Genomic DNA, 16759 nt, shown 5'->3' on the forward strand with positions numbered 1-16759 from the left:
CACAGGCAACAGCTCAGCCTGGGGAGGGGGTGGAGGGCTCAGAGAGACCGCTTGTAAGTCCTGGGCATCGCTCAAAACCCTCATGATTCAGGTCCCTTCCAGTGCTGGCGTTCGAAGACCCTATGACCCCACAGCCTGGCTCAGGCCTGGTCAAGGGTCTCCTTCTGGCCCTCCTTGTGAGGCTGAGGCAAAGGTGGGTCCTTATTCTTAACCACCAGGAGATGCCAGAGGGCCCTGCATTGTAGGCAGTGAACCACAGGGAGACCTGCGTTGGAGCAGGGTGACAGTGTAGTTGGTGATTCCTAGCCCCTCCCATCTGACACCAAACAGTGTGATGTTACCAACTGTGGGCGCTAAGGGGAAATACAAGGAGTTAATCTTTTTTTAAAAAAAATTTTAATTTATATATCTTTTGCAGGGAAAATCTTAGGTCCTATTAATACTAATGTGCTTATTTGCTGTATCCTATAATATACGTAAGTTCCAAAATTACAATTTTAATGTTACTACTAAAAGTATACCTATGGATGGGAATTCCCTGGCTGTCCAGTGGTTAGGACTCCAAGCTCTCACTGCCGAGGGCCCAGGTTCAGCCCCTGGTCAGGAAACTAAGATCCCACAAGCCTTGTGGCCAAAAACAAACAACAACAACAAAAAGTATACCTATGGAGTAAAAAGTTTTTTACAGGTTTTTTTTCCCCCTTAGAATGTATCTAAGGAAATACTGTCAGAGTATAGTGCCCAGAAGTAACTTGAAATTACTCTTTTCTCTGTGCTCTGTGTGGTTATTTTATTCATTTAAATAATGAATGGGTGGGGCTTCCCTGGTGGCACAGTGGTTAAGAATCCACCTGCCAAGGCAGGGGACACAGGTTTGAGCCCTGATCCGGGAAGTTCCCACGTGCCATAGAGCAGCTAAGCCCCTGCAGCACAACTACTAAGCCTGAGTGCTGCAACTACTGAAGCCTACGTGCCTAGAGGCCGTGCTCCGCAACAAGAGAAGCCACTGCAATGAGAAGCCCGCGCACTGCAACGAAGAGTAGCCCCACTCGCCGCAACTAAAGAAAGTCTGCACACAGCAACGAAGACCCAACGCAGCCAAAAATAAACAGATAAATAAATAAATTTAATTAAGAAGAAAAAAATGAGTGGGCTTCCCTGGTGGCGCAGTCGTTAAGAATCCGCCTGCCAATGCAGGGGACGCGGGTTTGAGCCCTGGTCTGGGAAGATCCCACATGCTGTGGGGCAACTACGCCCGTGCGCCACAACTTCTGAGCCCACGTGCCTAGAGCCCATGCTCTGCAATAAGAGGAGCCACCGCGATGAGAAGCCCACGCACTGCAACGAAGAGTACCCCCGTTCGCCGCAACTAGAGAAAGCCCGGGTGCCACAACTAGGAAGACCCAATGCAGCCAAAAATATATATATATATATATATATATATATATATATATATAATGAGTTAGTGTGTCCCTCCCCTTTTGGTTTAATTCTGTTTTTTTGGAGGTATTACATATATGAACGTCAAGCTATATAAAAGTCAAGTAGCAATTAGAATCACTCCCATCCCTGCCCCCTCCACTGTGTTCCTACCCACGATCCTCATTGGTTTCTGGTTTGTCCTTCCTGTGTTTCTTATTCAGGGAGCTAATGTATAAGAGAGGGGGTGGTGGCTGACAGCCTCTGAGGAAGTGATATTTAAGCCAGAGGAGTGACCAGGATGCGTCAACCATGCAAACAATTTATTTTTATCGAGTATGCCAAACAACTGCCCAGAAATTTTGCCCAGACTGGAGGGGGCAAGCATGCCACTTGGTGAATCATTTTTATTCATGCAACAAACATTGACTGGGCTTGTGGATGCCAGGTGCTGGGCTGAGGTGGAGTGGAGTGCAGGGGTGAGGGGTGGAGAGCACAGGGTTGGAATCCAGAGGGCTGGCTCCATCTCTCTGTGATCTTGGGCACTGTCTGGGTCTCGGTTTTCTCTGTAAAGTGGAGGTGGCAATACCTACTTCAGAGGTTATGGGATTAAATAAAACCACAGGTGCACGTAAGGGCTGAGGAGGCTCCTTGTGCCAGGCTCTTTTCCCACCCTCTGCTCATAACGGTCCTATGAGGCGGGTGTATTATGATGCCTGAGGTGCAGTGTCCCATCCTCCTAACCTTCACTACAGTCGGGCGCCTCTTAAGTGCTCAGTAATGGTAAATACACATTTCAGACACAAGGTGTGACTTTGGCTGCCAGGGGCCACAGTTAAGACTCAGGTTAGCAAGTGGTTCATCCCAATCCAAGATCCAGTTTGAGACACCCAGTGTGAACTAGGGACAAAAGAGGGAGGAATGTGTCTGACGTCATCAGGAAGGTGTTTCAAAGATGCTTGAACTGGGACTTCCCTGGTGGCCCAGTGGGTAGGACTCTGCGCTCCCAATGCAGGGGGCCCGGGTTTGATCCCTGCTCAGGGAACTAGATCCCGCATGCATGCCGCAACTAAGAGTTCGCATGCCACAACTAAGGAGCCGGTGAGCCACAACTAAGGAGCCTGCCCGCCACAACTAAAGGAGCCCTGCTGCAACTAAGACCTGGCACAACCAAATAAATAAATAAATTTCTTTTTTTTTAAAAAAAGATATTTGACCTGAGCCTTGAAATGTGAGTTTACTGGGTGGTGGCGGCCGGGTTTGGGGAAGGTGGTGAGGTGGAGACAGTCATTACCAACCAAGGAAACAGCGTGTGCAAAGGACCAGCTTGATACAGAGTTTCCAAGCTCAGAGGGGGAAGAAGATCTACAGCAGCCAAGGCTGGAAGAGGCAGAGGCCAGATCCCAATGGCCTGCTTTCCATCCGCCAGCACCTGCACTGCGGGGGACCGCTGATTAGAGAAGAGGACACCGTGGATGTGAACTTGAGGAGTATGATTCTGGGACATCCGCCAGCACCTGCCCTGTGGGGGACCGCTGATTAGAGAAGAGGACACCATGGATGTGAACTTGAGGAATGTGCATCTGGGAACAGTGGATAGGGAGATTGGAGGATGGAGAAAGGGGACAGGGAGAGTTGTTAGGGAGCTATGGTCACAATCCAGGCAGGAGGCAACCAGAAGGCAGGGGTGACTGAACCGTCTCAGAACGCTGTGTGCTTAGCCAGCTGAGAGAGGGAGTCGGAGGCTCTGAGGTTCCCTGCCTGGGAGCACGGCAGGACCACTGATAGAAAGCTAGAACACGGATGGGGGACGTGCATTCTCAGCTCGAAACTAAGGGGGCGCGGCCAGGGAGGGAGGAGCAGGGCTGGGGGCGGGGCAAGAAGGAGGAGGGTGTGGTCAGCGGGCTCAAAGCCACCGGGCAGAGGAAAGGGAGGCTGGCAAAAAAACAAGCTTCCTACTGATCATTTTCCCCTAGTTCTTTTCCTTTTTCTTTTCTCTTTTTTAAATTGAAGTATAATTCGTGTACGAAAAGCGCACACATCTTTAGTGTACACGGATCCATAGCTTTTTACCTGTTTCTGTATACCCGCGTAATCACCACCTGATGCAGATGTGGGCGATTGTCAATACCCCAGCAAGTTCGCCCATGCCCCTTCCCGTGCAATACTCCCCCTCACAGACACACAGGTGACCACTCTTCTAAAAATCAACAGGTGACCTTTCGACTGGGGTGGGTGGGAAGTGGGGGGAAGAGGCAGCTGAGGGTGAGGCGTGGAAGGGGGTGGTTTTGAGACTCCAAGAGATCTGCTCTCGTTTGGAGGCCAAAGAACCCTGGAGAAGGGGGATTGACGACTGGATGGCAGAAGGTTTGGAGGAGGAAGGAGGGGAGGAGACACCGGGAGAACTAGGTCTGGGACAAAAGGAGGGACTAGGCTTCCTCTGAACTTGGTTCATTCACGCTCCCCCACGCCCCGTAAAACACGAGCCATCCACGCCCCGCGGCTGCTGCCTCCTAGGTGGTGGCATCCCCTCTCCTTTCCTACCTACCTTTTGATGCCTTCCCCCTCCCTCCGCAAGCCAGGGCCTCCCATGGAGGAGTGGATGGGGCAGACCACTGCCGTCAGCTCCAGTCGGGGGCGGGGTCACTCCAGCGTAGCTTTAGAACCTTCCACTCCTGTGTTCCGTCTCATTCCCTTGCCTCCCCCTCCCCCACCCACACTCTATTTCAGAAACAGATACAGGAATAGTTACAGCCAAAATGCTGTGCCCCCATGTCACATCCTCTCCCAGAGCCTGCAACACAGGTTCCCGCAGGAACCCATCTAATCCTTCCAAGGAGTAAACCCATTCCAAGCTCCAACCTCAAGCTGCCCAATCACCAAACATCTACCCTCGCTCAAGCCACACTTCTCTGGGGCCTGCTTTCCGGGCTGCACGTGAACTGGTGAGGGAGAAGGGGTCTGGCGAGCCGGATAAATGTTGCCATGGTGACACGGAGCCACCTTCCTCCTCTTCCTCTGGCCTGCTCCCTGCCATCCTTCTTTTCACCCTAGCCTTGAGGCACCAACAGCATCTCCCTGTCCTCCCAACTGTCCCATGTGAGGCCATGTCCCGTAGCCTATTGAGGTTCAGGAAGCTGCACATCTGGAGCCTGGCTTCACTGAGGCTGCGCTACCCATGCAGGAGACACTGATGGGATGGGAGAGCAGTCCAGCCAGCAGCCAGGGTGAGGGGAGCAAAGGGCCGAGTCCTGGGGTACTGCCCGTTTAAGAAGGCCCCACTGGGGACCTCTACAACAGATCTCTGCAGATAGTAACTTGGGCTCCTGCAGGCTCCTGGGAGAATAGCATCTCAGGTAATTATGCCTCTCAAAGCCTTTCATCTCAACATCTTCAAAGCACCTATGGTCAAGGTGCAGCCCCTCCGAAGTCATGCCCTCCAGGTCACTGCAGCTCTGAGGCTGGGACACCAGGCCTCTTGCTCCTCCTCTTCTCTCCTCTTTTTTTTTTTTTTTTTTCTTTGTGCAGTACGCGGGCCTCTCACTGTCGTGGTCTCTCCCGTTGCAGAGCACAGGTTCCGGACGCGCAGGCTCAGCAGCCATGGCTCACGGGCCCAGCCGCTCCGCGGCATGTGGGATCTTCCCGGACCGGGGAGCGAACCCATGTTCCCTGCATCGGCAGGCAGACTCTCAACCACTGCACCGCCAGGGAAGCCCCTCTCCTCCCTCTTATTAAAAGCTTTCTCAGGAGACCCTGGACCGAGCTTCCCCAGCTCCTGCATGTCCCTGACCGGTGGGAGGACCTCCCTTTTCTGATGGCAGTGCTCAGGATAGTTGGTTGCAACCTGGGGTTTTGTAGAGAAGCTGAAACAAGTTCCTAGTGATTCCAAGGAAACTGGCAGTAAATCTTTCTCTTTGGCCTGTTTTCTTTTGCTTGTCTTGGCTAGGTGAGTTTGAAGTGGGACTCACCTCACCTCTGTTGGAGGTACAGGTGAGCACGTTTGTGTGTGTGTGACTGACAGGCAGAAAGAGGAAGCTCCTTCTCTCTGTGTCTCCAACTCAGGGTCTTTTCACAGCAACCTGTAAATTATCACCAGCCACATCCCTGATTCACACACACACACACACACACACATACACACGACCTAGACGGTGTCCCCAGGAACGGCCTTGTTCTGCTTGCTGATGGCCACTGATGCCCTGAAGATCACCACCCTAAGAGGAAAGGCTTTGTGAAGTCAGAAGCATTTTCTCTCACTGGCTGATTTTCCTAGTTCCCTGTGGGGGCTACTGTGGGTTCCGGGTTCATTTAACAAACATTCACGAGGGCTCCCTGTGTGCCGGGTTGCTCAGGTGTGACCTTGGCCAAGTAATGATGCCAAGGTCTGTGCCTCAGTTTTCTCATCTGCCAAATGGCCGTCACTGCTGCTTGTTGAGATAATGAAGAGCTTAGTATATTGCCTGCCACATAGCAACTGCTCAATGAAAAGTAGCTGTGATGAAGATGATGACCCTGTGCATCAGGTTCTGAACAAAGATGACTAAGACCTAGTTCTTGTTTGCCCTCTGTTCATGTGAGGGTCCATTCTCATGAATTCCAGAAAATTACTATGCATTTTATTTCTTTTTTAATTTTTTAAATCTTTTGGCCACACTGCACAGCTTGTGGGATCTTAGTTCCCCGACCAGGGATTGAACCCACACCCTCACAGTGAAAGAACAGAGTCCAAACCACTGGACTCCCAGGGAATTCCCTACTATGCATTTTATTTATTATTTTTAAAAATATTTATTTTTATTTTAATTAATTTTTCTTTTAATTTTTGGCCGCGTTGGGTTTTCGTTGCTGCGCACGGGCTTTCGCTAGTCGCAGCAAGCAGGGGATTCTGTTGTGGTGCGTATGCTACTCATTGCGGTGGCTTCTCTTGCTGCGGAGCACGGTCTCTAGGCGTGCAGGCATCAGTAGTTGTGGCTCACAGGCTCTAGAGTGCAGGCTCAGTAGCTGTGGTGCATGGGCTTAGTTGCTCCGCGGCATGTGGGATCCTCCTGGACTAGGGACCGAACCCGTGTCCCCTGCATTGGCAGGTGGAGTCTTAACCACTGCGCCACCAGGGAAGTCCCTATTTATTTATTTATTTGGCTGCACTGGGTCTTAGTTGCGGCTTGCGGGATCTAGTTCCCTGAGCAGGGATCAAACGCAGGCCACCTGCATTGGGAGCGTGGAGTCTTAACCACTGGACCACCAGGGAAGTCCCCCCTACTATGCATTTTAAATCATACACACACACAAATAGACATACACACATATATTTCCATAAATGATACACCTAATACTGTTCTGTATGATATTTTCTTTTTTCCACTTAATGACATACCCGGGGGAACCAACGTTTTATCAGGGACCTGAGGGAGGGGCAGGAATTAACTAGGGAAAGGAAAGGGTGTGAGTAGAAATGTGTTCCAGGTGATGGGAACAGCAGCAGCAAGACCCGGACACCAGACACAAAGTGGCTGCTGGGGATAGACTCACTGATGGCAGAGTTTCAGGCAAGTTCATCAAAATCATCTCAGTTGGGCCTGTTTATGTTTTCAGTTGCAAACAGGAATTTCAAAAAAGGCCTTCTTACTGTTTATATATATTAAAAACAGCACTTCCAGGACTTCCTTGGTGGTCCAGTGGTTAAGACTCCGCAATTCCAATGCAGGGGGCGCAGGTTCGATCCCTGGTCAGAGAACTAAGGTCCCACATGCCATGCGGCGAGGCCAAAAATAAAAAAACAAAACAACCCCCCCCCCCAGCACTTCCTGAGTGCTTATAGCATGCCAGGCCCTGTGCTAACAGCCTTACTTGTGTTATTTCATCTTCACATCAGCCCTGAAATGATGGTGTGGTTATTAACCCCATTTTACAGATGAAGAAACTGAAGTTCAGAGAAGCTTAGTGATTTGCCCAAAGTCTCACAGACTGTCAGTGGTGGAGTCGGATCTGAACCAGGCAGTCTGGCCACAGTACAGGCTAAAGGCTTCCAAAAAGCCACCCCATCCAGATGGCTCTCGTAGTTCCCTCCATCTCTGCTCTGGTTGAGGTTACACTTCTGCCTGTCCCTGATCTTCCTTTCTGGGTCACCTGGGAGAGCCACTTAAACTCCCTGAGCTGCTAAACATCTGAGGTTTTTTCCTCCCCAGCACTCTTTCTTGGTTCTTTTGGTCACGGCATCCCATTTTCCTTAAGGGGCCCACCCTCCGTCTCAGTGCTTTTGGTTCGGTAGGAACTGACTCCTCCCACTGGCTCCAGGGGCGGAGCCATTGACCTAGGTCTGGCCAATTGGAGCACTGCAGTTCCTGGCTACAGTGATTGGCTCAGAGATAGGAAAGAGATCCAAGATGGGCCAATCCGAGGCAAGTATGGCACAGAACTTTCGGAATTCTTAGGAAAGACGTATTCTCTGTGCCTTTGCGGGGTAAAGACTACCTGGGAATGAGGCCGAGACACACACACACGCACACACACACCCAACAGAATGAGAGAAATAGTGTCCTAATGACGGTGTGTGAGGCCTCAAATCCAGCTCTGCCTGGCACTTCCTAATTAAGTGAGCCCTTAAATTCCCTTCCTTTGTTTAACTTAGTTTGAATTGGATTTTAGTCCGTTGCAACCAAAAGGGTCTGATTCAGGTAAAAAGTTAGCTGGGCCTTCAGCAGCCCCATGCTATAGACTGCAGCATGACTGTCAGCTGCGTGCAAAATACCGTGTCGACATCTTCATACATATTGATGGGGAAACGGAGCCTCAGAGAGGCAAAGCCACATGCCTAAGATCATACTGCTAGGAAGTAAATGGAGCTGGCCCTGTGCTCTGCCCTCCACACCACACTGCCTCTCCAGGACACCTGGCCAGGGCTCCCACAGCATCCTTGGGGAAACGTGGGAGACGCAGAGACTGCAGGTAAATGGATTCAGAGTGCTCTGGGCTCTGGGCCACTCATTAGCTAGCACCAGTGAAACTGGAGGGAAGGGGGGCAGGGCACAACCTTTGAAAGAATGACATAGCCTGAGGACATGACATAAACTGATTAGAACCGAATGGGTTCACTATGGCAGACAAGTCACTTCCACTAAACCTTGAGCCTCAGTATTCGATCACATCAGCAAGCTAAATGACACACCCACAGGCACCGTGACAGCTCCAAGACAGGTCATAAAGATCAAAGGTGGATGGCGGCCCAATTCCTGGAAATCCCCGCCCCTTCCTAAAATAGCTGGAATACCCCTCCCAATCATTAGCCTACGAAATTACCCACCCCCATAAAAATTGACAACCCCATACCCTGGTGCCTTTCTCATGCTCTGAGATGGCCCACACCCTGTGGAGTGCATTTCTCTCTAAATAAATCCACTTCTTACCTATCACTTTATCTCTCACTGAATTCTTTCTGCCATGAGACATCAAGAACCTGAGCTTCATAAAGTCGAGAAACCAGGTGTGTTATCTCAGCTGGAAAACTGGGTTTTGGCCAGGTTCGAGTCCCAGCCACGTGGGTTCAAGTCCGAATCTGAGGTGCACGGTTTCACCAGCACGGCTGAGGCCCTGGCTCTTTCCTCTGCACTCCCCTACAGATGCTAGGAGTGGATTTTGGATGCAGAGATAATCCAACTTGATCCCTATTAACCTTGAGAGGCCCTTAGTCTGGTGGGGGAGACAGATGCATTCAGATGAATTATGATGCACAGAGAGAAGAAAACAGAAGGGAACAACACACCATTTCTTCTTCTTTTTTTTTAATAAATTTATTTCTGGCTGTGTTGGGGCTTCGTTGCTGCGCACGGGCTTTCTCTAGTTTCGGTAGGCTGTGGCTACTCTTCCTTGCGGTGTGGTGGCTTCTCTAGTTGCGGAGCACGCGCTCTAGGTGTGCAGGCTTCAGTAGTTGTGGCATGCAGGCTTTAGAGCGCAGGCTCAGTGGTTGTGGCGTACGGACTCAGTTGCTCCGTGGCATGTGGGTTCTTCCCGGACCAGGGATTGAACCTGTGTCCCCTTCATTGGCGGGCAGATTTTTAACCACTGTGCCACCAGGGAAGTCCCAGACCATTTCTTTAAATAACTTTTTTCTTATTTTGAAGAGATTGCATGCTTTTTGCAAACATTTTGGAAAATACAGAGAAACAAAAATTAAATAAGGGAGAGAGAGAGAGAAGGTAACCAATATTCATAATTCTGCCACTTAGGAGAACCCACTGGTAACATTTTGTTATACTTCCTTCCAATCTTTCTTCTAAGCCTAAAAAAAAAAAAGGTTTGTTTTAAACAGTTCAGTGGGCTTCCCTGGTGGCGCAGTGGTTGAGAGTCCGCCTGCCGATGCAGGGGACACGGGTTCGTGCCCCGGTCCGGGAAGATCCCACATGCCACGGAGCGGCTAGGCCCGTGAGCCATGGCTGCTGAGCCTGCCCGTCCGGAGCCTGTGCTCCACAATGGGAGAGGCCACAACAGTGAGAGGCCTGTGTACCGCAAAAAAAAAAAAAAAAAAAAAAGAAGTAAACAGTTCAGATCAGGCTATCATGCAAAGTTATTACTACCTTTTCCAGTCAGTATTATTCCTAATCATTTCCCCTTCTTATTTGAAATGTGTAAAGTGGCTGTTTCAGTATCTACACAATATACCATTGTATGGATCTGCCATAATTTACTTAACTATTCTTTGATGAATTTCAGCTTATTTGCGATTTTTTTGTTGGGGAGAAACTAATTAGACCAGAATGGAGGAGAGGAGAGTGAGGGAGGTGAGAATCAAGAAAGAACCAAAAGATGACATCGGATTTGGCCTTTGAAGGAAGAGTAGTTGGTTGCTGGAGGTGGAGAAAAGCTCCTTCAGTAGCCAGTGAGCAGGGGTAAAGGTGACTAGTGGGTTGGGGAACTGTTATAATTGTCCAGAAATAAGGGGACCTGAACCAGGATAGTGGCCCCAGCATGGAAGGGAGAGGGGCCGAACTGAGTGGCATCTTTGAGCCAGGGTGAATGGGCATTTGCATGGAGTGGGATGGTGACAGAGGGGTAAATTTTTACTTCTAAATTAGACAGCCTGGGGAGAGGATGAGGAAAGCCAGGGAGCAACAAACTAGGGCTCACAGTGCCACCTGCTGCTGACCTGCCATGTCACTCAGGCCAGGTGACTTTCTGTCTTTGAGCCCCTTTCTGGCAACCCAAGCCTAAAAATACCCACCACCTGCCCCTGCCCCTGTCAGCCTAGGGCCTCTGTAAACTGAGACTCAGAGCGCCCTTAATGAACAGGGGCTAACAACTTGAGTCAGGGTGTGGTTTGGCCTGACCACTCTGGATGTCAAATCGTGTCTGGTTTCTATGCTAAGCATAAGATATGGTGGTAATTAAGACAAGGACTTTGCCCTGGGCTGGGGGTGGTGGTGGTGGTGGTGGTTCATGTGCAGGGAGGAAGAGCTGGGAAGTCATGAACAAATGATGATGATGCAATTGATGATAAGCCTTGTTTGTGTGCTGGAAAGCCCTGAGCAACTTCCTACCTGGGGGCTGGGAAGGACTTTTCCTAGAGAACTCTTCATGCTACAGAACGTTTTGAAGCATGTTCTCTATACCAACACCTGTACTAAGTACTGGCATTAGATCAGGACACAAAAAGGACAAAAATCTTTGTCCTTGTAGCGCTTACGTTTTACTGGTGGAAGACAAACAGTAAAACAGGCAAACTATGTCACGATAGAAATTAAGTGATGTGGGAAAAACTAGAGCATGGAAAGGGGGAATCGGGACCGCATGTAAGGGGTTTGGCAAGTTTACTAGGGTGGTTAGGGCAGGCCTTACTGAGTGGGGAACACGTGAGCAACCCCTTGAAGAAAGTGAAGGAGGGGGCATTCAGGTGTCTGAGGGAACAGCAATCCCAGCAGAGGGAACAGCCAGTGCCAAGGATTTGAGGTCAAGTGTGCTTCATTTGTTCTAGGAACAGCAAGGGGTCAGTGTGGAGGGAAGCAAGAGGAGGAGATGAGGTCGGACACTGCTGGGTGGATGGAATGTTAGATGAAGCAAAGCTCTGCAGGGATTTGTAAGGACTTCGGCTTTTATTCAGAGTGAAATGCACAGCCAATGGCAGGCTTTGGGCAAAGAAGTGCGGTGTTCTGACTTAGGTTTTAAAAGAATCCCTCTGGCTCCTGCAATGGAGTAGACTGGGACACAGGGCAGGGCTGGAAAAAGGGAAACAGGTTAGGAAAATGTTGCAATAACCCTGATCAGCTTGGGCTGCTATAACAAATTACCATAGATTGGGTGGCTAATCAACAACAGACATTTATTTCTCATAGTTCTGGAGGCTGGAAGTCCGAGATCAGGGTGCCTGCTAGCGTGATAGATTCTGGTGAGGGCCCTCTTCTGGATTATAGACTGCTAACTTCTTACCGTATTCTCACATGGCAGAAAGAAGGCTAGAAAGTTCTCTGGGGTCTCTTTTTTAAGGGCATTAATACCATTCATGAAGGCTCCATCCATATGACCTAATCACCTCCCAAGGCCCCAGCTCCTAATACCATCACATTGGGGGTTAGGATTTCAGCATATGAATTTTGAGGGGATAAAAACATTCAGTCCATCACAAGAATATTGCAATAATCCTGGACAGAAAGTGGGTGGGGTGGTGGCAGTAGAGATGGGGTGGAAGAGGTCAGAGTCTAGATATATTTTGCAGGTACAGCCAACATAATTTCCTGCTCCAGTGGGTAAAGGGGTGAGAGGAGGGATTCAAGGATGATTCCAGGAGTTCTAGGCTGGGGGCTGGAAGGATGGAGCTGCTAACCGTTCTGGTGGGGAGGCTGTGACAGTGCAGGTCTCTGCGTTTGAGAGGAAATGGTTCTGTTGTGCGTATGTTGACTTTGAGATCCTGTTGGAACCTCGGGTATGAGATGGTGAGTACACAGTTCACGGGGGGAGCCTGGGCTGGGGATAGAAATACATTTGGGGATGTTGAACACACCAAAGCCGGAACTTGATTGGATTTTATGTTTTTTAGTTAAACTGAGTTGGGTGTGAACCTGGCAAACAGAAATGGGCTAGGCGGTTTGAATGATATCTGAAGAAATTTGCTAGTTAGGCCACCTAGAGCTCGGTGGGGCAGGAAGGAAGCGCTGCTAGGTGGAGTGGGAAGAAAAACCTCTTTCTCTGTTTTGCAATTTCATTTCGCGTTATTGCACACAGCACCTCAGTATGCATTCATTCCACAATTCCACATGCATCCTTCACTCGACAAATAGCCGTTAGATATTGTTTCATCTTCAAACAGGCCCAAATGGAGGAAAAGAGGTGAAGCTCCATGCAGCCAGCGAGTGCCAGGGACAGAGCTTGGAGCCCAAGACTCTGTCCCTGCACCCCAAGAAGCTCACTGGTGGGCAGGGATCGGAGTGGGATGGAGGTTGGGGAGGCGACTCATGACTGGTTTACGATCGGCTGGAGGAGAGCGGGATCGCTCCCACCACCTGGGGTTTGGGACGGCGGCTCCTTTAAGGCCGGGAGGGTGATCTCAGCCTCGCGCTCGCTGCCCCGCCCTCTCCGGCGGCGCGCTCGGTGCGCAGGCGCGCCGCGGCGGCACTCTGCTGGGCCCGGGACGAGCCGACGGCGGCGAGATACTAACGCTGCGGTGCCGTCAGCCTGCCTCGCTCTCACAGTCCGGCTGCCGCGCGTCGCCCGCACACGCGCCGCCATGGGCTCCTGAGGTACCCTACCCACCGGCCCTGAGCAGGAGGCCCCGAGGGGTCGGCCGAGGGCTTCCGGGGGCGGCGGGGCTGCCCCGTTCTGGAGAGGCCCGCTCGGGGGGCGCCCCGCGGGTCGCACTGGCCGCGGGTCCCCGGGCGGGGAGCGGACGAAGGTGGCCGGCCTGGCGGGGAGGGAGGGGGCGTCTGCGGCCCCGCCCGTCTCGCCCTGCGCTCTCTCCCCACCTTGCGAGGTCGCGGGCCGCCCGTGGGTGTGCGCTGCCCCCTCCTCGCCAGCGTGGCGGGGCCCGCGCCTGGAGTGTAATCGGACCTGCCCGTGGGGGTGGCCGGGAGAGAGGGGAAGCGGATGGACAGGCCCTTTGCAAGTGGGATGGTGTGCGCCCGGTGGGTGTGCTGGCGCCTGGCACAGCCTAGTGAGTGGGGGAGTCGGCCTTGCCCTGTGCGGGTAGCTGTGATCTGGGCTGGTGGCTAGCCTGGCGAGGCCTCTGGGGATGCGTGCATGAAGGTGTACACGCGTTGCATACAGGTCAGCAGTTTGGAGGGGCACCGGCAGGAACCTGGGGCTCCAAGGATATGTGCTTGGAAAAGGAGCACAGAGACTGGTTTAGGGTGTGTGCATCCGTCCCAGACATTTCTTCTCTGGGCACACTGCTTGGGTCTAGTGCTAGTTGACTCTAGGCCAAGGCAAGGAGATGGGGTTGAGAGGTGGGCGTGAGTATCTGTTCCCAACCCGTATCCCCTCTGGGGTTGTGCAAGGCCAGACATTACACACCCACACACACGCACACGCCCACACCCAGGGCACTGTGGGGCAAAGCAGGTGTTTGCACGTCTGATACCTGCGTGTGAGGAGAAGGGCGTGTATTATTTATCTGACTGCTGGGTGCTTTATGTAAGGAAGGAAGCAGCAGTCTGTGCCCTGGAGGCCCTTGCGCTGTGGAGGCAGCCAGGCAAATAAGCTCACGCACCTGCAAAGGCGGCGCAGGTCTCAGAGGTGTGACTCCCGCACAGCTTGTGGGTGCAGCATCCCTTCCTATCTCCCTTCCTTTCCAGCGTGCTTGGTGGGCCCCCTAGGCTCTGCACATCGGGACATCTTGCTGGAGGGTGCCGTGTGTATCAGAGCTGGGACCGTGGGGTGGGAAGGCCCCAGCGGTCAGGTCTGTGTGCCCATTTTATTAGGCTTTGAACAGAAACACATGATGCCCCTGGGATCCAGGACCTCTCAGGTCGGTCGGGGAATCAAACTTAGAATCAAGTAGTCACAATGATGTGAAAAATATAAAACAATAGAGGGGATGCAGAGTGGGTTCAGTGCTGGGGGAGGGGAAACGTGGCCAGCAGAAAAGGTTCCAACATGGGGTGGAGGGGGCGAGGGGAGCTGAGCTGAAACTGGAAGGCTGACTAGCATTCGTCTGATGCTTTGGTGCTTTCCACGTATATTTCCCCACTTAATTCTCTCGGAGGCTGTGCGTGGACAGAACTGTTTGTTATCCCTCTTTACAAATGAGGAAACTGAGACCCAGAGGGAGCACGTGACTCCTTGTCCATGTACGTGGCAGGCCTGGATGGAGTCATCCATGAACCAGGACCTCTCTTGCTGCCAGGTGTGCTGCCTTGTAACTTACTGAGCATCTACGACATGCCAGGTACTATGCTAGGGGCACAGGGGTCTAAAGATGAATGGGACCTGGTGCCTGGCCGCTACGGGCTTCCAGTCTGCTGGGGAGATGGACGTAGACAGTGACCCCAATCCAGACACAAGGCCCCCATAGCCAGTGTGCATGGAGAAGTCACCATCAATTCCCCCCAAGAATTGGCCACAGGCAACCTGGCTCCTTTGTGCAGCCTCTGGGATCCTGGATGTGTTTTAAGTTGCTCCCATGTGGTAGTGGGTTACCCCAGGAACCCCTTCTAAAGGCCTCCAAGTGGGTGGGAAGAAGAGCTTCAGGGCAGAATGGGTGCAGGTGATCTTGTCCTAGTTCACTGGTGTTGGCCGAGTTCTGTGGAGCTCGGGCTTCTGTCTGGAGGCTGTTTTCTCCTCCTCTGCCTTTGAGGTTTTGCTCCTGGTTTCTGGCGGGCCGGCCGAGCGCTCTTCCCCAAGAGGGGCTCCATGCTATTTCCAGTCCCTCCTGTGCTCATTTCTCCCTGTGAATTCCCTGGAGTGGGAAGGCAGAGTACGGTCCTTTATTGTTTTGAAACCAAGTAACTGTGAATACCTTTCTCACTCTGCTGGGCCTTGAGACTGGGGATTTGGTGTGTGAGTTGTGGAAGGCCAGCTGCTGGGCCCTGGGAGAACTCTGGGGGGGGTCTACCACTGGACCTTCACAGGCAGTGAGCACTTGCTGAAGACCTACTGTGTGCCCAGCACCGTGCTGAGTCGTGGGTTGTGTCTTTTAAGAGGCTGTGGTTGGCTGAGGCTGTCCACCGTGTAACAGATATGCGACAGAGAGTGCTCTGCTTGTGGTGGAAACAGAGGGCCCTAGTGGGGCCGGAGGACAGTAGGAACAACAGCCTGTTCATTAAGCACTTACTGTGTGCCAGGCACAGTTCAAAGTGCTTTCATGACCGACTGAGTTTCATCCTCCCACCACAGTGAGGTGGGAACAGTTACCTTCACGTTTTGCAGAGGAGGCAGCCTAGGAGGGTAAAGCCGCGCTGGGCTGTGGAGCTGACCTTGGAGCCCACGCTCTTCCCCCACTAACCCTGGGGTGTGCCCGACATCATCGTAGAAGCGAAACCTCCTGCACCTTGAAGGACGACGGGGAGTGCTCTGCCTGTGGAGGGAGAGGGCATTCTAGGCAGAGGAAGCCCCCCTGCGCAGAGGTGCGGAGGCCTGAAATACCTCGCCCAGACATGGCTATGGTGGGCCCAGGGCGTGAAGACCTTTGAAGGCCCCACTAAGGAGTTTGAGCTTGACCCCGGTGTGGTCACCAGGGAGCCCTGAAGTTTTCCAAAAGGAAGCGACAGCCTCAGCCGCGTGTTCCGGGACAGTGTGCCCGCGGCTCCTTCTTCCTTCGTTCCTGCAGGTAACTCCAAGGAGACTGGGCCTTTCCCTCCTTTGCTTTCCCTCGGGTCACTGGCATCCTTTTCGGTCCCTGCTGCCTTGCGCTTCTATCCTTCCAGCAGCTTCTGGTCCCGACAGCCCTGTGTGACTCAGGACAGGCCTCTGGAGCTCACTGCTGTAATGCTGGCTCTACCCTGGCCTCCGTGGCTGGCGGTAGGGTGGCCCCCTGAACTGGAACCGGGTTCTTCCTGGCCCTCCCGGGTCTGGCAGGTCCTTGCTGACCTCTCACACTGTGGCTGTGGACAGGGTGGGCCGCTCCTTTTCCCCCATCTTCCATCCTCCAGACCCCCATGCTCATCAGTGCTATAAATACAGGCAAAGGGGGGTGGGGATGTGTGGGTTCACTGAGGGGATGCCTGCCCTCCCCGCCTGCTTTGCTGGGTGTTGAGCGACCAGCTGAGCGCCCCAGTTTGTCCCTCCCTCCAGGGCTGAAAGACTAGGGGTCTTCGCACAGGATGTCTGCTGAAGCACAGCTTTGGCTCTGGGAGCCCATGGGTGTAGGACGTGAGGGGAGGAATCAAGGAAAACTTCTGAATTGGGTGCCTGGGGAGAGGAG

The 16759-nt window shown here is 52.4% G+C and overlaps 1 protein-coding gene across 4 annotated transcripts in view; it reads left to right on the forward strand.

The window, feature by feature from the left end:
- The first annotated feature begins 13005 nt into the window (after positions 1 to 13005).
- The window catches only part of TMEM184B (transmembrane protein 184B), a 47791-nt gene continuing 44037 nt past the window's right edge, over positions 13006 to 16759 (forward strand). For 2 of the 4 annotated variants that reach the window (XM_060306116.1, XM_030855974.2), the window contains exon 1: positions 13006 to 13142. The gene's annotated coding sequence lies outside the window, so the exon portion shown is untranslated. Of the gene's footprint in view, positions 13143 to 15145; positions 16166 to 16759 lie in introns of those variants that run through there. The other 2 variants (XM_060306117.1, XM_060306118.1) reach the window with 2 other exon arrangements.

Source organism: Globicephala melas, chromosome 10, assembly GCF_963455315.2.
Source record: "Globicephala melas chromosome 10, mGloMel1.2, whole genome shotgun sequence".
Taxonomy (NCBI): Eukaryota; Metazoa; Chordata; class Mammalia; order Artiodactyla; family Delphinidae; genus Globicephala; species Globicephala melas.